Source organism: Meriones unguiculatus, chromosome 4 (genome assembly GCF_030254825.1).
Source record: "Meriones unguiculatus strain TT.TT164.6M chromosome 4, Bangor_MerUng_6.1, whole genome shotgun sequence".
Lineage (NCBI taxonomy): Eukaryota > Metazoa > Chordata > Mammalia > Rodentia > Muridae > Meriones > Meriones unguiculatus.
In genome coordinates, this window is record NC_083352.1 from 59,284,043 (window position 1) to 59,309,193 (window position 25,151).

Genomic DNA, 25,151 nt, shown 5'->3' on the forward strand with positions numbered 1-25,151 from the left:
CTCCTACAGCTGATAAACACCTTCAGCAAAGTGGCCGGATACAAAATTAACTCAAAAAAATCAGTAGCCCTCCTGTATACAAAAGACAAAAGGGCTGAGAAAGAAATTAGGGAAACAACACCCTTCACAATAGCCACAAATGACATAAGGTACCTTGGAGTAACCCTAACCAAGGAAGTCAAAAACTTGTATGAAAAAAATTTCAAGTCTCTGAAGAAAGAATTAAAAGAAGATACCAGAAGGGGGCAAGATTTCCCATGCTCGTGGCTTGGCAGGATTAACATAGTAAAAATGGCCATTTTATCAAAATCAATCTACAGATTCAATGCAATTCCCACCAAATTACCAACACAATTCTTTACAGACCTGGAAAGAAAAATTCTCAACTTCATATGGAATAACAAGAAACCCAGAATTGCTAAAACAATCCTCTACAATAAAAGATCTTCTGGAGGTATCTCCACCCCTGATCTTAAGTTGTACTATAGAGCAACAGTTTTAAAAACTGCATGGTACTGGCATAGAAACAGAATAGTGGATCAAAGGAACCTAACAGAGGACCCAGAAATAAACCCACACACTTATGGACACCTTATCTTTGACAAAGATGCCAAAACCATACAATGGAAAAAAGATAGCATCTTCAACAAATGGTGCTGGTACAACTGGATGTCTACATGTAGAAAAATAAAAATAGATCCATACTTATCACCCTGCACAAAACTGAAGTCCAAGTGGATCAAAGACCTCAACATAAAACCTGACACATTAAATCGGCTAGAAAAAAAAAAGTGGGGAATACCCTAGAACTCATTGGTAGAGGAGAAAACTTCCTGAACAGAATACCAACAGCACAGGCTCTAAGAGCAACAATCAATAAATGGGACCTCATGAAACTGAAAAGCTTCCAAAAAGCAAAGGACACCGTCATCAAAACTGACTGCCTACAGATTGGGAAAGAATCTTCACCAACCCTTTATCTGACAGAGGACTCATATCCAGTATATATAAAGAACTAAAGAAGCTGAAAAGCAGCAAACCAAGTAATCCACTTAAAAAATGGGGAACAGAGCTAAACAGAGAATTCTCTGTAGAGGAATACCAAATGGCAGAGAAGCACTTAAAGAAATGTTCAACCTCATTAGCCATTAGAGAAATGCGAATCAAAACAACCCTGAGATTTCACCTTACACCCATCAGAATGGCCAAGATCAAAAACTCAAGTGACAACACATGCTGGAGAGGTTGTGGAGAAAGGGGAACCCTTCTCCACTGCTGGTGGGAATGTAAACTTGTACAACCACTCTGGAAATCTATCTGGCGCTTTCTCAGACAACTAGGAATAGCGCTTCCCCAAGATCCAGCCATACCACTCCTAGGCATATATCCAAAAGAGGCTCAAGTACACAAAAAGGACATTTGCTCAACCATGTTTGTAGCAGCTTTATTTGTAATAGCCAGAAGCTGGAAACAACCCAGATGCCCCTCAACTGAAGAATGGATGCAGAAATTGTGGTACATCTATACAATGGAATATTATTTAGCAATGAAAAATAAGGAAATCATGAAATTTGCAGTTAAATGGTGGGACCTGGAAAGGATCATCCTGAGTGAGTTGTCCCAGAAGCAAAAAGACACACATGGTATATACTCACTCATATAGACATACAACATAGGACAAACCCACTAAAACCTGCGCATCTAAAGAAACTAAGCAAGAGAGAGGACCCTAACTAAAATGTCCATTCCCCATCCAGAAAGGCAAAGAGGATGGACATTAGAAGATGATGAAAACAGGAAACAACCTTGGAACCTGCTACAGAGGGCCTCTGAAACCCTCTGCCCTACAGACTATCAAAGCAGATGCTGAGCCTGATGGCCAACTGTTGGGCAGAGTGAATGGAATTTTATGTAAGAAGTGGGAAATAGTAAGAGTTGGAGAGGACAAGGTCTCCACAAGGAGAGCAACAGAACAACAAAATTTGAACACAGGGAACTTCCCAGAGACTCATACTCCAACCAAGGACTATTCATGGAGATAACTTAGAACCCCTGCACAGATGTAGCCCATGGCAGTTCAGTGTCCAAGTGGGTTACATAGTAATGGGATGAGGGACTGCCTTTGACATAATCTGATTGGCCTGCTCTTTGACCATCTCACCCTGAGAGGGGAGCAGCCTTACCAGGCCACAGTAGAGGACAAATCAGCCACTTTTGATGAGAACTGATAGACTAAGATCAGAAAGGAAAGGAGAACCTCCCCTATCAGTGGACTTGGGGAGTGGCATGCATTCAGAAAGGGGAGGGAGGGTGGGATCGGGAGGGGAGGAGGGAGGGGCTTATGAGGGGATACAAAATGAATAAAGTGTAATTAATAAAAAACAAATTTAAAAAAAAGAAAAGAAAATGTAAGTTCCTTCCAGGAAGGGATGGATCTTGGCCTATGAGCAATAAATAAATAAATAAATAAATAAATAAATAAATAAATAAATAGGAATTTTCTACTGAGTGACTGACTTTCCCCAAAATGTGCTCTGCTTAAGGCTGGGTCTCTAAATACAGACTTCCACTGAGGGTACTCAGTTAGCTATTCCCTGTCTGTCTCTTCACTTAGGCTCTCCTGATTTCTGGGTTTCTATTTGACACCACTGCTGGCCTTATAATATTTCTCCTTTTGTTAAGCTGAGGCCTGCTCTTTTAGGGTACAGTTCTCAAAATTAAGATTCCTCTTTTTAGTCCCATTCCAGAGATTTTAAATCCTAATCATGTTTTGATATTGCTGACATAAAAGTATGATTTGTAGATGGTAAGGATCAGGAATTGTTCAATATTCAACAGAATCTTCTAACAATTAGTTAATTATGTATTTGCTTAAACTTGCTTAGGATGTCTTTCAGGAGATTCAGTGATTCTAAGAAATTTGTTTTATGAGATTTTGAACTCATATTCTAAAAGGATTACATGTAGAGAGATTTACCTCAAAATTGTATTTTTATATAATATTTAAACAAAAGTAGCCAAGTTGAGAGTAGAAAGTGTTTGTAAGCACTCCCAATATTGGACCAGAAGAAATAGGTCACCAGCTTAAGACCATGTTTTTCTCTTACAGAAGATCCATATTGGATCACAGCATCTATGTTGGGCAGCTCACAGCCACCAGTAATCCCAGCTACAGTGGATCCAATGTACTTTTCTGGTCACTGGTGGCACCTGTACTCATGTGCATAAACCCATACGTAGGCATGTGGCACACACACACACACACACACACACACACAGACAGATAGAGAGAGAGATAATTAAAATAACATATTTTTTAAAGCATCATAACTACTAAGTGAAAAATATATGTGTTTGAGAGTGTGTTCTTATTATCATTGTTATACTTTACACATAAAATGAATCTGATTAAGGATGTATAAATAATTTAAATCACTGGGCGCATTTTATTTATTTTATTACACAGAACACAATATAAAAGTTTTAAACACAAAGTGTCATGTAGAATAAAAATTCTCTCTATAAACTTGTATTCATGATTGAGTGTTGATTTATAAAGGCACAGTGTGCTTTAAATATTGATTGATTTTTCAACTACCATGGCAAAATATTATAATTGTCTACTTTTATGTAAATGAGTCAAATAGACATTTAGCAATTGTCACCAACTGAACCATCCCTAACTCACGTTACACAGGAATATCTTGTAATTAGCAGAATTATAGTTACAGAGTCTGAACTACACTAGAAAGTAAAGGCTGCACACACCATTAATGTATGAACACATGCACGTGCGTGCACACACACACACACTCACACACACACACACGGGATTATGTAGAGAATACATTCAAAACCAGAAATGATTGTGCTTACCACAAAAGTGGCATTTTTTCAAGGTTGTCAATAAATTCATAAGATTAGATAATTTCTCAGAAATTACAATCATCTGAAATGTGTGAATCTGAACTGTAGTGTGAGGAACTAACAGTTATTAGAAATGGAGATTATTGGGAATAGACTATCTAGAAAGAAGAGAGGCATTTGGAAGATTTAAAGGGAGGGAGAGGAGGAGGGAAAACACAGCATACCGCAGAAACATGAAGGGGACGCAAACATAAGCTTCACATTAGCCATGTTAGTCTGTTTTAATATTGCATGGTATACTGCCTGGTACGCCTAACAATGGTTCTTGGTGTGTTACTGTCCTTTCAGGAATGAAAAGTAGGTAATGTGAAAAGTACTAAAAGAAAAGGGTCTCTTCCCACTAGCAACACTTTCCTAATCACCTGACAATTCTGTAGTGGAACTGCCCAGTGGAATGATATCGTTCTGTTCTACTTCTTGCATGGCTCGGGGTTTGATACTGATTCCAAAGAGCAGATTTTTATATAGAGGGCACAGGAAGCCAAGCACCAGAGGTAGTTCTATGTTGGCATCATTTACTTGGCACTTCCTGAAGTGTGGTTTTCGGTAGCTGGGGTAAAGAGGAACGTTTTGGATGTTTTGGATGCTTTCTTAAATTTACTAGGGGGTCTGAATATCTGAAAGAAGACACAGCGATTGCTCCACTGGGAAGAGAAATGTCAGTACCTCTGTAAATCTTTACTGCCCGAGCCTTCGCAGCCCATTTTTCACTCTGTGCTTTTCTGTACCAATTTTAACTCTGAAAAAATATCCCCAGGGCTGAAAACTTATTGAACCTCCCTATGTGCAGTAGGTAATGCCGCACTGGGTTCTCTAGGGAGTTGTGGAAAAGAGAAGGCCGGCCCAACGTCCGCAGGAGCAAATCTAACAACAGCTACAAGCAAGTGGAGGGATTATGTGTTTAAGACAGGTAACCAAATACTAATGAAGACACCTGCATTCATAAAATACACAGTGAAAAGTTTGCCATCGGGTTAAACAGCTTAAGAATAGGACATATGCTAAACCCAACTCTACTAATAACTACTACTTCAATCTCTGCTTAATAGATGATTCATTCATAATATTTTATTAAATCATTGTCATTCTCACCCAAGATAGTCAAATAGTCAGGTGGAAGAAAAGAAAGAAGATTTGAGAATCGGCCTTGCTTTATAAAGGGCTCTTGGCTATTTTAATACCAAAGTTGGATTTTGAACCTATGCTGTCCCTTTGTCTTTCTATAACTCTTTGACAGTGTATATCACTAAGAATCAATAAACTTGAACTATGAATTAGGAAATTCTTTGCCAAATTGCATAAAATTATGGAAGAAATAAAAGATAGCAAAGTTTTCCTGCTTGTTTTGTAGGAGTTAGCTCTGGATAGACCACAAAGACTTGAAATTCCCCAAACTGATAAATTATTGTTATCTTGAAACACTGCGAATGTTAACTGTAATCTTTGTTAAGTCACAATATTGGTTTTACTACATCACTAATCAATAGATATACACATTTGTGATATATCTAGCTTCCTTTTTAATATGCTATAGAACTATCTATATTCCTGCAATGACTACCACAGCGTCAAGCCCAGAAAATCCTAAAAATGTGTGCTATTAAACTAAACATAAGACATTCTTCAATGATCCTTTTTAATTCATAGCATCAACAGTAAAGTTGATTCTGATATCAACAGCAATTCATTATTGACTCTCTACAAGCAATGGATGGCAATAACACCAAAGCTGTGTTTACTGAATAGATTTAGATTGAAGAAAAATCTTTTAAAAAAATATTTATTATGTATACAATGTTTTGTCTGTATGTACTCCTGCATTCCAGAAGAGGGCACCAGATCTCATTATAGATGATTGTGAGCCACCATGTGGTTGCTGGGAATTGAACTCAAGACTTGTGGTAGAGCAGCTGGTGTTCTAAACCTCTGAACCATCTCTCCCTCCTGAAGAAAAGTCTTTAATCTTTATCATTTTATTTCTTGAGTGTATTGGCTAGCCAAAGGATGAACTTGTAAATGCTGTTATGCCAGAAATTATGGGGCCATTGTATTTCTTGGGACAGAAGCAGTATTGACTGAAAAATCAGAAGGGCTGCTGAATAAAAAAGAGAAAATGAGAACAGAATAATTTCTAAATAAAAACTGTGCTTTGAGCATAAAAATATAATGCTCATTTCTTCCTCGTTGTTCTTCCTAATACAACTGTGCAGTGTGTATTGAGTAGAGGGGTGCTCACCATTCCTCCAGTCACAGTCACTCTCTCAGCACGGGCACCATGGGGACACAATCTCATGAAGCTCACATGCACGTGGAACTAGATACATTAAAATTCAGCATAAAAACCTGTAGGTAATATCTCAATCAAGAGACTGAACACAAATAATATTGGAAGGCAAGAAGGGTTCTTGGGAAGGCTTCAGGGAAGACAAAGAATCTGAGAAGCAAGTTATGTGAATATCAGAAAGCAAAGGTCAGGGTTGAAGATAAGTCAGTTCAACAGCCTGACCTGTAAACACCCTTAGTTTAAAAATAAAATGAAAGAGAGAAAGAGAGAGAGATCCCAGCTTTGGTTACTATAAACTTACTTTCTTGCTATATGCCGAGGAGAATGATATGGAGAAGCATGTGTATGTATGAGCATGGACACTATTTGAATTTGTTCTGTTTGAGCTGTTTACATTTGTCTTAGTTACTCTTCCTTGCAGTGATAAAATAGCATTATCAAAGTAACGCAATGGAGAACTGGCTTATTTTGGCTCACGGTTTCAGAGGGATACAGTCCATCACAGCAGGAAAAACATGGCCTCAGTTGGGGAAGGCACAGTAGTGGGCAGCTAGTCACATTTTGTCTGAACTCAGTAAGTAGAAACCGAATATCTAGGCTTTATTTTCCTCTTCCTTTTTATACCATACAGGTTCCAAGTCCAAAAAAAAAAAAAAAAAAATGCCCTCATTTACAGTGGGCAGATCTCCCAACTTCAATTACCCTAATCAAGGTAATCCCTCACAGGCATACCTAGAGGCCTATCTTCCAGATTGTTTTGTATCTCAAATTATCAACTGAGATTAACCACTACAAATTTCAAAAGAAATCTTCAAACTTTAGGGTTGAATGTAAATCTCAAGATCAGGACAGTGGCCCTGAGTATGGGCATTTTGGGGATAAACTTTTTTATCCTCTTTAAAGTAGCAAAAGTGATAACAGCTTAGAACAAGCTTAAATAAACAAGTCCAAGGTTAGAACCTTGAACTCTTCTTGTGTTAGAGCCTGAAAATAAAATAGAGCCAGCTTGGCGATAAAAATAACAAGAAGGAATTAGGGATAAATGACAAGAGCACTGTGTCATGGAGGCCAAGTAAAGAATATTTTTTAAAAGAAGAAATAGATTTATACAGTGTGCCACTGATCTAGGCTTACATTTAACAGTGTGGATTCATTTTTGTCCGGGGCAAAAGGAGTCTTTTGGGGCTGAATGATCAAGTAAGAGGAGAGGGGATAATTTGAGAACAAATTTTGGAGGTGAAGAAAATCAATGAAATGGAGTGCCTTCTAGGGAGTGGTTTATTTTTATTACAAAAAAGCATATTTGTGTGCAGATGAAAATAATGAAGTAGACAGGAAAATGGTGGTGAAGTAAAGAGAACAAAAGTTTTCAGGGGGATACAAGTATGTGGGAAAAAGATTTTTAGTTGCTATAGAAAGAACTGGCAAAGGTAAGCTTACAATGAAGCTTAGAGTACTCATCCATCTTAAAGTGAGGAGAGGTGCAAAGAACCCAGTTGAAGATGACTGGGTACATGGAATAAAGAGAATATGGGAACTGCTTTTCTGGTCTCTAGGAATAGCCAAGTTGTTATCTGAGACAAAGATAATAACAAAGATGGGGAGGCAGCATCAGAGGTATGGGGGATATAGAACTCCCAAAGAAACTGTGGTCTCCATTGGCAGTAAGATGTATTCATTTAAATGAAGAACTATTAGTATGGTTTTCTCTTGATTTTTCAACATATTTAGGAAAGAAGTTTCTGGGTAACAAGATGAATGAACTAATCTTAATTTTTTTTCCAGAAAACTTAAATTTTTCAGGAAGAGTTATGAGAATGCAAGGAACATGAGAATGACTGGAAAAGGCAATTGCAGGCATGGGATTTAGGTCAGAGATAAACCAAAGTGTTAAGGGAAGTCAAACAAGGAATAGAAAAAGATGGCGAATTCAGTAATTATATATTCCATTTAAGCTGAAGAATTTTTAAATTAATATATTTGACACAATGAGATGGACAGTAGGAAGAATTCGTCAATGAGTAAGATGCTTGGTCTTAGGATCAAGTGTGTGATGTAGTCATTTGTAATGCAAATCTAGGGAGACTGATAATAATTGGCCGATGAACATTGATTGAGAGATAAACAAGTTATTGGGTTGGAACGTTTTCAGTAACAACCTTGAAATTTATTCATGTATATACTTGAACAATCAAGAATTATTCAGGGGTATTGTGTATAAGATTAGAAGAGCATGAATATGCAAGAAATAGAAGGACTGGAAATAAACGTGAATTGGCTACAATTACATCAGCATAGACAATATAACACAAAATTTCATAATGAAGTGTTTTTAAAAGGATAGATATAAAATTATTTAGAAACATCTATGAGCAGTGTAAATATCCTAAAATCCAGTCCTATGGTACAAGAACTATAGAAGACAATATTGCACACAGACATCAATGACTGATAGTTTTGTTTAATTCTTGTTTTCAAACACATCGAAAAATGATTTTTCATAAGACAGCAGTGGGATTAGAGATGGGTGTCAGAAAAACTGACATGCCAATTTTGCTTCAGATTAAAGCATGATCATAGAGGTAGAGTGAGACTCAAAGTACAACTCCAGAGAAGTTGCCAAATCTAGAAAAGCATACCACGGATGGAGCGTTGATGAGAAACCCAAAGAAACAACATTTGGAGGACACAGTGGTTGAAAAGGCTGAAATTTTGGCCAAATCTGAGGAAAGCAGGCTCTTTTGCTGCTGTCCAGGATCTGTGAGAACATCCGTGGTTGGGAGGACAATTGCAGGGCCAGCTTGACCTAGTCTGCAAGGTTAGGCCGGATCACCTGTGGGTAGCTGCTGTGGTGCTGTCATGGGTGTAGGAAACATGGATTTGACAGGACACTGGAACATATATATATAGGCATAAGACAAAGTTAAGTAAGTTAGGGAGAAAGTTAGGTACGCATTTGAAACTTTTTTGGGAGAACTAGTAGAGAAGTAAGGTTTGGAGTGAAGAAAAGAAAAAGTTTAAATATAGGGAACAACCTTCCATTTACCAGATTGCTGGTAAAAAGGTCCCATTATGGATCTGTCATAATGGATATTGAGGCCAAATTTGGTTGCAGAGGTGTGTAAGTTTAGAAGCCCTTATAGAGGGCACTAGGTGTAGGGATCTGAAATTCACCAGAAGGCATTCCAGAGTGGAACCTAGAGGGAAAGGTTAGTGGACTTTCCATGGGGAGAGTAGGATTCAGTGAAACATTAAGGCATCCCAATAGCAAGGTTTGACTTGGGGAAATTGGTACAATGTATTCTAGCAGCTCATCAGTGCTGGTCCGAGACCAAAGTTATAGCGGGACACACACCGTTTACCTAGTAAATTTTGGTGTGTTAAAGAGAGGTAGAGTTAGACAAAACAAGCTGGTAGAGGAAACTCTCACCCAAGGAAAAATGTCCTAGAAGTGTTTAGATGTAGATTGATGAGAAGGTAGGAAGTATTTATGCTAACCAGATGGGAAAACGCACCCATTACCCAGTGTTGGGTTAAGGAATCTAGTGATCTGGTAAACAGAAAGTGAGCTGCTCACAAGAGGACCCAGACAAGGTTCCCAGTGATGAGATTATGACACAGGAGTGGGCAGCACAGACACAAGAAGAGCCTGTTCAGTCTTGGCACGCATATGAAACTTTTGGACCCAAGGTTTTGGTAGTTGGGGGAGATGAGTCCCAAAAACAGGGAAAGGGGGAGGAACCCTACCCTCTGGAATAAGCAATAGGTGAGAAACTTAGGTTGTTGATTCGCAGTACTTATCTGGATTCCACTTGACCTAAGAGGTGGATTCAGGTAGATTTCTTGTACCTTACAAGAATCATTTAAAATAAAAATGGTAAAGTCAATTTATTAACATACTTGACTCAGGCATCTGCAATGGTGACTTCAACCTCCACTCCTGGCTCAGTACTGATGGAAGTAATCTGCTTAATCATCTCCAAAAGACTGTGTAAGTCAATGAGTGGCTTGTGTATTCTCATTTGGAAATGATCCCATGTCTTGGAACATTCACTGCAAGGTGTTTTTCTTGTAGTGATTCTCAGTGTCTTGGTAGGCATGTCCACTGGTCTTTTCCCTTTCAGAGGCTTTTCCATTTCACCTCTGATCAAGTCAGCACACACCTTCTCCAGCAACTTCACATTTCAGCTGGTCATCAAGATTCGGTTCCAGTGAGTCCTGTTCCATGGGCATCTTTCTGGTATCTTTAAAAGCCATTGCTGCATTTCTTTAAGTGTTTCTCCGCCTTTGGATATTCCTCTTTTGGGAATTCTCTGTTTAGCTCTGTACCCCATTTTTTATTTGGATTACTTGATTTTTTGCTGTTTAACTTCTTGAGTTTTTTATATATTCTGGATACTAGCCATGTGTCAGATCTAGGGTTGGTGAAGATCCTTTCCCAATCTGTAGGCAGTTGTTTTATTCTGATAACAGTGTCCTTTGCTTTACAGAAGCTTTTCAGTTTCATGTGGTCCCATTTATTGATTGTTGAACACAGAGCCTGAGCTGTTGGTATTCTGTTCAGGAAGTTGTCTCCTGTGACAATGAATTCAAGGCTCTTCCCCACTTTTTCTTCTAACAGGTTTAGTGTGTCTGGTTTTATTTTGAGGTATCTGATCCATGTGGACTTTAGCTTTGTGCAGGGTGATAAATATGGAACTATTTGCATTTTTTTACCTGTAGACATCCAGTTAGACTAGCACCATTTGTTGAAGATGCTGTCTTTTTTCCATTGAATGGTTTTGACTTCTTTGTAAAAAATTAGGTACCTGTCGGTGTGTGGATTTATTTTTGGGTCTCCTCTTCAATTCCATTGATCCACCATCATGTTTCTATGCCAGTACCATGTAGTTTTTATTACTGTTGCTCTATAGTACAGCTTGAGATGAGGGATGGCAATACCTCCAGAAGCTTTTATTGTACAGGATTGGTTTAGCAATTCTGGGTTTTTGTTTTTGTGTATGAAATTAAGATTTTTTTCTTCAAGATATGTAAAGAAATTCTCAGCGTCCTTAGTCATCAGGGTAATGCAAATCAAAACGACCCTGAGATTTCACCTTACACCCATCAGAATGGCTAAGATCAAAAACTCAAGTGACAACATATGCTATAGAGGATGTGCAGAAAGGGGAACACTCTTTCATTGCTGGTGGGAATGTAAACTTGCACAAACACTTTGGAAATCAGTCTGGTGTTTTCTCAGAAAATTTGTAATAGTGCTATCTCAAGATCCAGCTATACCACTCCTAGACATATATCCAAAATATGTGCAACTATACAACAAGGACATTTGATCACCCATGTTCTTAGCAGCTTTATTCATAATAGCCAGAACATGGAAACAACCCAGATGTCCCTCAACAGAAAAATGGATACAGAAATTGTGGTACATTTACACAATGGAATACTACTCAGCAATTAAAAACAAGCAAATCATGAAATTTGCAGGGAAATAGTGGGATCTAGAAATGATCATCCTGAGTGAGGTATTCCAGAAGCAGAAAGACACACTGGTATATACTCACTTGTAAGTGGATATAATTATGTAATATCGTATAAGCATACTAAAATCTATCCTCTGAAAGAATCTAAACAAGCAGGAGGGCCCTAGGGTAACTTCTCATTCAGAAAGCAAATGGGATAGACATCAGAAGTGGGAAAAAACAGAGAATAAGACAGGAGCCTACCACCGAGGGCCTCTGAAAGACTCTACTCTGCAGGGTACTGAGACTCATAACCAGACTTTGGACAGAATGCAAGGAATATCATGAAATAGGGAGAGATAGAAAGACTTGGAGGGGACAGGAATCCACAAGGAAATCAACAGAGCTAAAATACCTGACCCTGGGGGTCTTTTCTGAGACTGATACTCCAACCAACGACCATGCATGGAGATAACCTAGACCTCTTGCTCAGATGTAGCCCATGGCAGCTCAGTATCCAAGTGGGTTCCCTACTAAGGGGAGCAGGGGCTGTCTGACATGAACTAAGTGACTGGCTCTTTGATCACCTCCCCCTGAGTGGGGAGAACCACCTTCATAGGCCACAGAGGAAGACAATGCAGCAAGTCCTATTGAGACCTTATAGGCAAGGCTCAGATGGAAGGGGAAGAGGACCTCCCCTATCAGTGGACTGGGAGAGGGGCATGGGAGGAGAAGGAAGGAGGGTAGGATTAGGAGGGGACTAGGGAGGAGGCTAGAGCTGTGATACAAAGTGAATAAATTATAAAAATTAAAAAAGAATCATAAAGATGGCTTAGGGCTAAAAAAACAAAATGAAAAAAAAAAAAAAAAAAAAAGCCGTGGCTGCAGTGTGGCTTCCTGAAAGACTTGTTCCTCAGCAGGAGCTAACAGTAGCGAGTCAGAAGAGGAGCAGACTGAACACAGTTCCATGACATGCACAGCCACACCTCTGAGAGCTACAAGAATCCTTTTTATGTTTACAGTGAAAATTAGTTTTAACACTTTGGCATCACTCTTGTAATCTGCAGTGAAATACCCATTATAGAAAAAGGCAGTAGACACACATCTTTGTGTCATAGCATAGCAGAGGTTTGAGAGACAATATCGGGTTAACCGCATGAACATGCTTTTGAGTTCATGTGTTTATGAGTTCGTGTGTGTGTGTGAGTGTGTGTGTGTGTGTGTGTGTGCGTGCGCGCACACATAAATTTAACACAAGGAGGAACAATCTGTAAGTTTATATTTAAAAGACAAACCAAGGGAAATTTAAAATCTTGAGCTTCAAAATATGATAGTGAATTGAGTAGTGGATTTTTTTCTTTTTTACCAGAGTTAGATTAATAAGCCAGAGGTCCAGTGTTTAATGTCAACTCTCTGAACTGTTAATTCAAAAGTAGCATGGCAACAGAAAGAAATCTGAAACATTTTTATCTATTTATCTATTTTTAAATCAACTTTTAGACCACCCTAACCTTTATAACTTGCATATACCAACCTTGAAGCCTTCTTAGACATTCAAATACTTTTTTAGAGGTTCATAACTTAAAATTCTGAATCCTTAGGCCCTGTATCCAATTATTTACCATGAGACATTGGTGAAATTGCTGGGAGTATCCCTTCTAGCCACAGATGTTCTCACAGATCCTGGAGCAAAGCAGTCAGCTCTTCCAGGACTTGGCCGACATTTCAGCCTTTTGGCACTTGTACCAACACCCCAGAAGTAGCCAGAAACAATTCGATTTCTTTGTCTCTTAACCATTTATTATCAACAAAAGGCTGGAATGGTGTGCTTCTAACCTGAGACAAACAGCTCAGATTCTCCCATTCCTTGGTCATCATCTGCTACACGGCATAGCTGGTATACTCTCACTATCTACCTGAACTTTCTAGGGTAAGGCCTTCCCATTCCCCTTCACCATATAATCTGGACATTTTGCTCATCTCTCTCTCTCTCTCTCTCTCTCTCTCTCTCTCTCTCTCTCTTTCCTCTTGCATGGCAGCCAATCGCTGCTTTCAATGAACCTACATTGTTATACTTTAACGTGTCTTGCCTGAGAAGCAGTCAAATGTTCTCGTTCCTGCCTTGCCAAACCTTCCTAGGTCCTTATTTTTTAATTAAATGAAAAGGGAAGAATGTTGGCATACAGGAAGCCCTGTTAGCCTGCCTCAAGGTTGCCTAGCAACCTGTGATGTCATCATCTGTCCCTGCCACCAGGGACCTGGGTAAAAGACATTCCCTGCTATATCTCATTCTTCTCTCTATTTCTTCTCTTGCATCCTCTGTCTCTATCTCCCTCCCCTTTTGCTCTCCCATACAGTCTGTCACTCTCATGGCTCACTCAGACTGTATCTCCTCTCCCTTTCTCCCTTGCCCTTATCACAACAAACCTCTTTGTATCACACCTGTTTTGAGGTTTGTAATATCATAACAGAGATTACCAAAGGTATTTAAAAACAATAAGGATCAACTACCTTACTCTGTCTATTTATAGACCGTATAATTGAAATACAAAGAAGGAAATAATGTACTAAAGCTACATACAAGAGGATATTTCAATGGAATTGGAAGTGAAATGTTGCCATTCTGACATCCAGACTCTTCTGTAGAGTTCAAACTAAACAACAGACCCACGAACTTCTGTGTTTGGTCTCCTCTCCCCTCTTGTTATTATTATAGGTAATTGCATGCTAATGATCTCCAATGTGTATGGAACAGGGAATTAACTTTTATTCTTCTCCACACAGTATAATCAGTAGATTATAAATGTAAGGTCAGATGGCATGATTAAGGAACAATATGAAAGCATATTCAGAGAGAAATGTTTAGACATTTTTTATTGCAAATAGATTCTTCTCTTATACAATACATCCTAATCACTGTTTCCTCTTCCTCCACTACTCCTAGTTACCACTCATCTCTCATTTTACCCAGATCCACTTCCCCTTCATTTCCTGTGCAGAAAAAAGCAGGCCTCCAAGAGACAACAGCAAAACTAGACAAAATAATATGCAATTAGACAAAGGAAAACCCTTCAATTCGAAGCTGATCAAGGCATCTTATAGGAGAAAAAAATCCCAAGAGCATGAGTCAGAGATATGCCTGCTCCCACTGTTAGGAGTCTCACAAAACACCAAGATAACAGCCATACATATAAGCAGTCAACCTGGTGTTTGCTCCTTCAGTCTCTGTGAACCCGTGTGAGCCTTGCTTCATCAATTCAGTGGGCTATGTTCTCCTGGTGTTCTCCATCCCCTATGACTCCTCCAACCTTTCCTCCCATACTTCTTCAGTGATCTACAAGCTGAGGGACCCTATAGGGACATTCAATTTAGATTCTCTGCATACTGTCTGGCGGTAGTTCTCTGAACTGGCTCCAGTCTACTGCCAGAGGAAGTAATAACAACTGGACAAGCCACCAATCTATGAATATAGGAGAGTATCATTAGGAATGATTTTACTGAAATTTTTTAAGCTAGTCATGTTTTGTTCTACCCTATGTCTCTCAGCTGTCCAGTCTCCCCATTCCTGGCTATCCAGGCAGACTAGAACATGGGCTCCCTGTCAAGGTGTGAGCCTCAAGTTAAACTAGACATTGGTTGGCCACTCCCACAATTTCTGTTATACCATTGCCCCAGGACATCTTGCCATCAGGACAGCTGATAGGTTGAGGATTTGTGGCTGGGCTGGTATCCAGGTTTCTCTTTCCGTAGCTTGTAGAGTACCTTCTAGCACCAAAGAGATTATAGGTGTAGAGGTAAAGGCTCCATGCAGGCACCAGCTAGACCTCTCTATAATCTAAGAGTTATATGCTGTCCTTGGCAATGTGACCCCATTGTCAATTTTCAGGGAGCATCCCTGTGTCTTAGCATCAGCCTGGATTGTTTAGGGATCTCCACAGGACCCCTTAGCCAACAACTCAACTGAATGCAACCCAATCCCACTACTTGGATTCTTTTCGGCTATAAAAGATGGCTAGTTCAGACCCCATATCCTTCGTTACCTGTGGTCCTCCCTTGTGGTCACTCATAGAGGGCAGCAAGCTTCCACTGAACTGTTAGGAATCTCACAAAAACACCAACGTTACAGCCAAGTGTTCCTCAATTCCAGCTGATTCTTGTCTCACTCTCCCCCTCCATCCTCCTAACTTGATCCTTCCTGTGTCCTTCCCCACCTTCCCCAGTGCACACTTACAGACATGTTTTACTATCGGCATAGAACAATACTAGTATGTAATGAGACAGCAAAATTGAAGTTTCCATCACTGCTGCTCACAGAATGCTAAGGGAGTCACTTCTGCTGGCAACTTTATTTCCTGTTTTCAATTAAGAGGGGGTCATGTTTACCACATGGCTGAGCAGAGGTGGCAAAGTGAAGAATCATGGCTAAGTCCAGAGGACATAGCCATGCTTGCTAAGCAGCAAGGACATCTTCATTAGCTCTAAGCAGTAAGTCAGGTACACACCGAGGATGCCCACTGTCAGTGCAAGCATTAAAATCCTCTACTTAGTGATCAGGACGCTTAGAAGATGCAGAAATGTTTTATTTGTCCCAGTCTTCCAGATGAACCCTTATCAGAATAGAACATTCTCTTTTATAGTGACCTTCAGACTTTGTTGTGTCTCTTAGACAAAGGTTTGCATTTACGTGATAAAGATTTCCAGCCACATTACCTACCTTTTCTGGTTCCATGTACATGATGCAGCAAAGATTTCAGAAGACCTTCAAGCCAACCACCACAACACTTAAATATAGGAAAATATGCTTAGCCTTTCTTCTGGTTCAGCTGGCAGTGTTAGGTCAAGTCTTAGGTAGTTGCCTCTAGAGAAAAATCCAACAGTTACTATCTGTCTAGCACCTCTACAAAGCTAGTTCAGCAAGCAGTTGGAAAGTACACCTATCCCAAGAAAGTAAAATGGTTCGTTCCTGTTCTGAGTTGGGGAGGGTATGGTAACTGTCACTTCAAAATAAAAAACATATAATGGAACTAAGAAATTACAAGTTGTCCTAATTGAATAGGTTTAGTCATTGAACCTGCTGCAAAGTTTAGTGCTGCAAACCAGGCATTATTAATATATTTGCATGCATATTCATATACATGTTTGCATTCTTGTAGGTAGGTGCACGTGACTGTATGAATGTGCTCTCATCTTTAGTCTACTAGAGACAGATGAGGGAGCTTATGTCTTTCCCGTGCTGATCCGTGGGTTATAGGTCGTATGTATATCTTTTATGAATTTGTGGGACTTTATTTTAAGCATTGGGTCGATCAGTATGATGGTGAATCAACTTTTAGTAGATGTTTAGACAATAAACAGACTACACTGTTATATGATCACTGGTCCAGCAAAAATATTACAGCAATTTAGAGGGACAGTGTCAGGACTCTGCCTTTGGAGGAAGCTTTCTTCTCACAAGTAGCTGAACCTTTAAGGATGACAGCGTTAGACTGCTGTTTCGCATAGGAATTGACATTACTTTGTACCTGGCCTCCAGCAGCCTTTGTAACTGTGAATCACCATCTCATGCTGTTTTATTTTCTGTGGTCACAGAAGGAAAATGAGGAAGTGGAAAGTTTTAATAGAATCCATCCAGATTTTTGAGGAGCACGATTTGTGTTTCTGTCCTTCGTCACCAGCGATGACTCCTTGAGTAGGTAGTTTCTTTTCTGCTGCTATTCGTGTTTGGTGGCGTTGGCTCCCAACTGCTTGACACATAGTGGCATGGTTACTTTCTCGTGCTTTAATGACTCTCACATGACATTTAGTCAGACTGGAAACAATCATCTTAACCTAAAAGAAAAATTATTTATTCATTTGCCTCGACAACTCTATGCGTTGCTTCAAACCTTGAGTGGTCAAATGAAGTACAACCCAAGGATCCTGGAGTGAGCTAGCTCGCCATAAATGGAGAGAGGAAAGGACAGGCACAGTTAGAGTGGGGACAGTAGTAGAGGATAGAGGACCCTAGGCAATATGCTTTATCATCTAGATAAATAAGAAGATGCTTTCCTCCAGGGCAAAGTTCAACCACTCTTAGTGCCACTTACAAGAGATGTGGTTTCGCTAAGCTCTGAGTTCTTTCTCTTTACTTTGGCCACAGTACATGAAAACATCACCCAGCCCTCCTTGCAGTACCTTGTGGAAACACAGATTTAAGGAAAAAACGTCCGTCCCTTGGTTAGTGGTCTTTTTATGGAACAGTGAAGCCATTCTCCTCTACGTGTACGTCTCATGCATTCTGAGTGCCCGTGATGCTCTGGAGGTTCTTAGTAGCTACCGAATCACAGAAGCTCTCAGAACTTTCCTGCATCTGGCATAATATACTTTTAAATATTTTTATTTTGTGATTTTTATAACAAACATTAATACTCAAATTAGTAACTCTAAATGCAATCTTTCCTATCAGACTTATATTTTCACTCTACGTTTTTTTTTCTATATGTTTTCCCTGTATCTGTGGTGCTTAACTTCTGTGGTACTTATGACAGAGTTTCAACTTCACAATAACAACGATAGAAGCATTGTTGACTCAATTGACTCAAGAAACAACTTCCTAGGGTTTTGTTTTTAATCAAGATATCAGAGCCCCCAGCAGGCCTTTTGGTAGGATTGTGATGAGCATGAGAGAGCTTGATTCTTCCACTTCAAACATAGCAGGTACATTTAAATATAGGTTCTTAACATTGTAGACCTAAAATTTGGGGAACTGATTATGTGAATGAAGACATGAATGAGTGACTAAAATAATGCAAACCTAAAATGTTGAAACTAGACTTTTCATTTGAGGTGTTCCTTGGCCACCAGAGAACTGGGTGGGAAAGGACATTCACAATTTGACTCCTTTCCCTTTTTATAACTTAAAATGTGAGCATAACTGAACAAATTAAGCCATTATGAGGTCTCACTGTTAAATTTTCTGCGTAGTTAATACTAACTTGTCGCACTGTTGCTATGGTTTAAATATCACTCTTAAAGTTCATGTCCAGGGCAGGAGAAAAGGCTCAGTGGGTAAAAATACTTGTTGCACAAGTGTAAGGATCTCATTTTAGATTTTCAGAATCCATGTAAATTCAAATACAGTAGAATACATCTACCGGCCCAGTAGTCAAAATATGAGATAAAGGTGAGGTATGAGAGACTTCCTGGAAGTCACAGTTTAGCTAGTTTGTCATATGCAGTGGTGAACAAGAAACTCTGTCTCCAACAGGGTTGGAAAGAGAGGACAAACATCATAGGTTGTCTTCTGATTTCTAAACACCACGGCACACAAACACTTGCCCACACACAGCACTTTGAGACTTTAAACTCTATCTTGTAGTTCAGTGGATCTAGAAAGGGGCCTTAATTGGTGGTTGTATTCTTAGGGCACATTCTCCTACAAGTGGATTAACTTAATTGTGGAACAATAGATTCATTAATGGGTTACGATAGGAATGGTTTTGTTATGAATGTACACACTCTGGCTGCTTGCTTTTGCAATTCCCTGTGTAACTGTGATATCATTAGCCATAAAAAAATCCTCTCTTAATGCCAAGCTGACACGTACCATGTTCTCAAATGTCCAGAATTATAAAAACATAAACCATTTTTCCTCATAAATTGCCTACTCTGTAGCATTTAGTAATAACAAAATAAAAAGCGCCAACTCAAATGTCAAAGAGTCAAGGTTTCTTTTCCCTTAGTTTTGTATTTAAAATTTGTTCAGATGTGAATCAATAGAAAGGAGGAAGTAAATGTCCTGCAGAATAATTTGGTGAGTGCAGAATACAAAACGAGATGCATTCTTATACCACAGTTACTGGCAGCTAATAAAAGCCCATTCTATATCATTCATCATCTCCAAGAAGATGAGTATCAAAAAATCAACACTAGAGAAGGGACAGTAAAGTTCAAGTCAGTTTGTTGTCATGATCTCTACAGTTGTCTGCTTTGGCTCTATTTGTATGAGTCTTTAGATGAGAGAAGCAATCTGTGCCCTGCTACTTTATAATGATGGGCATTCAGACCTTGGTGGTGGAGGAAATTAGTGAATTTATGGGATTGTTTTGGAAAACCCTTTTTGCTCTCTGCAGTGGTGAGTGTTGTTTTGTTTTGTTTTTTATCATTTTGCTTTCTTTCATTTACTGTGAGAGTTCATACATTCTATATGTAGGAGTGATCCTTTTAGAAAACAATTGCTGTGTATCTATGGCTACTAGAATTCTGCATTTTGTATCAGTAAAGAAAACAACACAAATAAGGTGTGAGTAGTTTGAGACCTACATTCTGTATTCTGTAGTTAACACCTTTTGTTCTTGAGTTTCCTGTTACAAATTCACATTATTTGCTTTATTAGCTAGTGAGGCCAATCATTCCCCTGGGGCTTAAGTGAAAACTCAGGAAGAGAAGCTCTGGCCAACTCAGGGTGAAAATTTGATTGCTGTTTGTATTCTGCCCAGATAAAATACTGAAGTAATTATTAAAATATACAACAGTGTTCTCAAAACTGTGACCTAACATGATTTTGGTGACCTTTTCTCTGTTCACATGGCATCTGTTGAGTTCAGAACTTGCTTTTATTTCTGGTATTTGAAATATAGGCTAATTATATACTAATTAGTAAGACATCAGGGGGAAAAATGAATATAAATGTTAGTAATATGTTTCAAGCTTGCCTGACACAATCCTCTAGTCATTTGTGGAATTTAATTTAAGACTAGCAAAAATGTATCTGTGACGCCTGCTTAAAGATTTTTGAGCAATTAAATAATATAAATTCAAAAATTCAGAATTACAAAATAAAAAGTTACTGGGTCACATAATAACTGTACCATAAGTATAATATAAATGAAAGACAGAGTAAGTAAATGACATAAGTAAATAGGAATGTGTATCTTTCCACTCAGGGAACTGGAAAATGTATAGACAGCAAGGGGTGAATTACACAACTAACGAGACTTCTGATAAGCAAAGAACAGAAGGCAAGTGAGAAGTTAAGCACAAGGGAGACTCCCACCCACCAAGCCAGGAGGGACAGTAGTAGATTCTGGAGAAACTGTGACTTGTCCCATAGGGTGCAGAGCATGGAAGACACTGTTGCTATTTAGGTCATCTTCTATGTCAGTTTGGGTTCTCTGGATAAGCAGACCACTGTGCCTAGATCATGAGACCCCCAACAGTCCACCAGAAGTCAAGTCTGTTGCAAAACACATGAGGGTTTATTCAATACAAGCTCAAATTCGGGTTGTAGCAACCTCCCTGTTGAAGAGGAGCAGTGCAGCATGAAGGTCTAGGGGAACAAGGTTTTTAAGGGGCGAAACAAGTGGGGGTTAGGGGGCCTACAAGCCATTATACGATTGGGTAAGGGAAATTGACTTTTGAAATGATTTATTTTAGGCACCAAGTCCATTAACAGTTCTGGCCTGACCATCTGTGGAATACCTGATCATGAGGAATGCCTGTAATGCGCTGATTAGCTGTTGCTAGGGAAGGGGAACTGTTGCTACTGAGGGGGAGCACAACCTAGGGGCTATCTGGGTGGATTGCCAGGAGATGGTATCTCTTAAGTGGTTCCAGCCAGTCCATCTAGGCCAGTTTCCTAGCAACTGTATCTCTAGTGGGCAAGAAAAGAATGCAGTAAGCTGGTTCCTCCCCATAGGTGGCTAGAAATGTCTCTACCTGTCTGGCCTTCGTTCAGGATTGTGCTTTAAACTTTAATTCAATAATCCAAAAAAAAAAAAAACCTAATTTTTAATTCTTGGGTCTTTCACAGACCAATTGTATGGGTAATGATATAGTAGATAGAGAGATAGATAGATAGATGATAGCTTGATTTATATGTAGATGGTAGATAAAGAGAAGAAAAAGAGATGGATACATATAACACACAGAGAAACACATGAGGATTTGTTGGATTGTCTTACATAATAGGAGACTGAATAGTTTCACATTGGCCATCACTGAAAACTCAGGGAACTTGATAGATTTTAGTTTAAGAAGCTTCTACTACACAAGTCCCTATCTTATACAAAAGGCTTTTGCATGTCCCAGAGACTCGCTAATAAGGGTCCATGTGGAAAATGTGATGAAGTTGCAACCTGATACCCACATGTCAGAACAACACCACAGACATATTCACTTACGGAGAATGGAGCTGGAATATACTGGTGGGTTTTCTCTTTGTTCAACTTTCATTCCATGTAGCCCATTGATTAGCAGCTTCTATACCAAAGACAGCCTTTTCTTCTCAGTTCCTGCCCCACCTTGAAGACCTCTGGAGCATCTGGAGATGCTCTTGCAGACACCCCCAGCAGTATACTGTTGGTCTTAAACATCTCTCAATCCAGGCAAAATGACAAAACCAGACATCTCACTTTCCAAGGTAGAGAAAGGAGAAAATAATCATCAGCTCCCCCTTTTCTTCCACACTTTATTTATCATCGCTCCCTCTGCAAATCGCACAGGAAGAGAACCGACCCTTGACTTACAGATTCAGGGCTTAGACCTCTCTGTTTTGAGAGAATTGAGAGTAAGCATAAACTCTGAGGGTGAACAGGTCCAAATCAATGAATCAGGACATGAAATACCCAAATATGGGAATTGTTTCTTAAACTCCTATTGTACCTATTTCAACTTACATGTGGAAAATCAAAGCAATAACGTTCTAAAAGTTGAAAGTAGGGTGGTAGTTACCAGAAGTGTAAGAGGGAGGGTGGGAAATGGTAAGGATGATCAATGGGTCATAAGTTATTAAGCAAATCTGTGGTGCATAGTAAGATGCCTACAGATATTGAAAATGTATGGTATATTTTACAAAACTAGAAGAAAAAATTTTAACCTTTGCACCATAAAAATTTACAACCAACTGAAGTAAATGATATGTTTATCATGATCTAAATAGTATAAGATATATGTGTGAGAAACAGAACTGAGGAGGCCGAGCAGGAGTATTTGTCTCTTCTTTTCTTTATATCCTTTAATTCTCTTCTCATCATGTGTTACCTTTATAGAATGCTTGACTATACTCCATTGTGATATACTGCTGCAAAAAATAACATGAAGTCCATGCTTTAAAAGTACTTATAACTTAGTTGAGCAAATGTCCTTGTTGAATAGTGGGGGATCTTTTGGGTATATGCCCAGGAATGGTACAGCTGGATCTTGAGGTAGCACTAATCCTAATTTTCTGAAAAAGCACCAGATTTTCTTCCAAAGTGTTTTGCAATTTTACATTCCCACCAGCAGTGGAAGAGGGTTCCCCTTTCTCCACATTCTCTCCATCATGTGATGTCACTTGAGTTTTTTATCTTAGCCATTCTGATTGATGTAAGATGAAATCTTAGTCATTTTTATTCAAATTTCCCTGATGTCTAAGAATGTTGAGCATTTCTTTAAGTGTTTCTCCTCCATTCTATATTCCTCTGTTGAGAATTCTCTGCTTAACTCTATATTTAATCTGATAACTTTTCTTGTAAGCCATAGTAAGAACATATTCTAACCATAATATTCTGCTAAAATCTGAAGTATTAATATTCTTTAAGCATATAGTACATTATCTTGTTATTTTCTTTTTCATAGCAAGTAAGACTCTTTAGTTCAATGTCACGTTTTCTTCTGGAACATAGCAACAAGCTAAGAGACAAAGGAAATGCAGTGGAGATCCTTCAATGGGTGTGTGATGGTGTGCCTCTTTTTTTTCTTTTTTCTTTTTCTTTTCTTTCTGTTTTTAATTAACTTATTCATTACAATTTATTCACTTTCTATCCCTGTTATAGCCACCTCTCTCATCTCCCAGTCCCATCCACCCTCCCTCTTCTCCCCCTATGCTCCTTCCTAGTTCCTTGATAAGGGAGGACCACCTCCCTTCTATCTGATCCTAGCGCTATCAGGTCTCATCAAGGCTGGCTGCATCATCTCACTCTGGCAAGGTTGCACCCCCTCCAGGGGGAAGTGAGCAAAGGGCCAGCCACTGAGTTCATGTCAGAGACAGGCCCTGTACCCCTTACTAGAGAACACACTTGGAAACTGAGCAGCCATGGGTTTCCTTTGAACAGGGGGTCTAGGTCTGCTCCATGCATGGTCTTTGGTTGGAGTATTGGTCTCTACAAGCCCGCCTGGGTCAGCGATTTTTGGCTCTATTGTTCTCCTTGTGGAGTTCCTGTCCCCTCCAGGTCTTTCTATCTCTGTATCTTTCTGTGTAGTTCTTGGACGTTTAGTGAGGGTCAACAATGAATTTAGTTATATAGAATTTATGTTTTTAAGTAGAATAAGTGTGCTTTATTTTACACTCAAACCATTAAAGAATAAGATATTAGCACTTGAGTCCCTTTTTCTATCTCATATCACAAAAATACAAGATTTATGATATTCAATAAAATTCTCATTTTTTTCTACCCTAGTGCACACTACCTGTGGTGCAACCATCACATATTTTCAGTTACGTATCTTGACAAAATATCCAAAAAGGCTCCAGTGTGTGGGGGGTTAAATTTGACATAGTATGAATTGCCATAAGGCACATTCTATCTATGTTCAAGAAGGAGTCCACCACCCCCAAATACATTCCAGACTGTTTAGCCAGAGTAATCGAGCTATCGGGAGCTCTGGAAAAAGGAAGAGTATGTTATTCAGAGGAGAGCAAAGGCTGTGGCTCAACAGCTTTCACCAGGCATACTGCTCTCATGTTGGAGTCACAGAGACAGGAGATAGGAGATAGACTCCCATGTCATTTGGGTAACTTCAGACTGAGAGTTAACGGATACAGCATGTAACAGCAACACTGCCTAACGCAGTACTGTACATTTTTTCCTTGCTTTCATCTTTGTGTATCATGATTTGTATTAATGATCCAAGGTTGACAGTGTCGCCTCTTATTCTAGCTACTTTCTAATCGTTATTCATTGCTTTATGTAAATGGTGAGTGGTATAGGTAGGAATATATGTTGTTAAAAAGAAGGCATCCCTGTTGAGGACAGAAATGAGCAACACGTGAGACAACATTGCTACAGGACTGCTTTCTGCATTGCCAGCTCCTAGGTGGTGAGTTATACATATTTAATAGCCTCCAAAAGCTAAAACTGCATGCATGAAATTAGGTTTTAATATTTTAATGTGCTATCAACAGCGGAAATCTAGAATAATAGAGAAAGAACCAAATTCCTGTGAGAATGTCAGCTAATGATGGCCTCTGTTCTAGTAGAAGTTCTAAGAGGGGAAAGTCCAAGCAAAGAGAATAATTTCAGTAAAGAGAAATTGTTAAGGAATAGTGACACCTAAATATAGGTGAATTACAGTTCCATATTCCCTTAGTTATATGTTAACTCTTTAGATGATGAAATTGGATATTATCACCCACAGGCTGGAATCCAGGTTAAGCAGCTTGAAAGCTTTGATCCTCTTGAGCCTGAGATCTCTAAGCCTGATTGAGGGCTTTAGACCCTCCATAGTCAAGGTAAGCATCA

The 25,151-nt window shown here is 39.1% G+C and overlaps 1 protein-coding gene and 1 pseudogene across 7 annotated transcripts in view; one reads left to right on the forward strand and one right to left on the reverse strand.

Annotated features, from left to right (window-relative positions):
- Window positions 1-25,151, forward strand: part of Marchf1 (membrane associated ring-CH-type finger 1) — an 862,889-nt gene that overhangs the window by 457,646 nt on the left and 380,092 nt on the right. The window lies entirely within an intron of this gene.
- Window positions 10,117-10,468, reverse strand: LOC110562138 (small ribosomal subunit protein uS10-like; annotated as a pseudogene).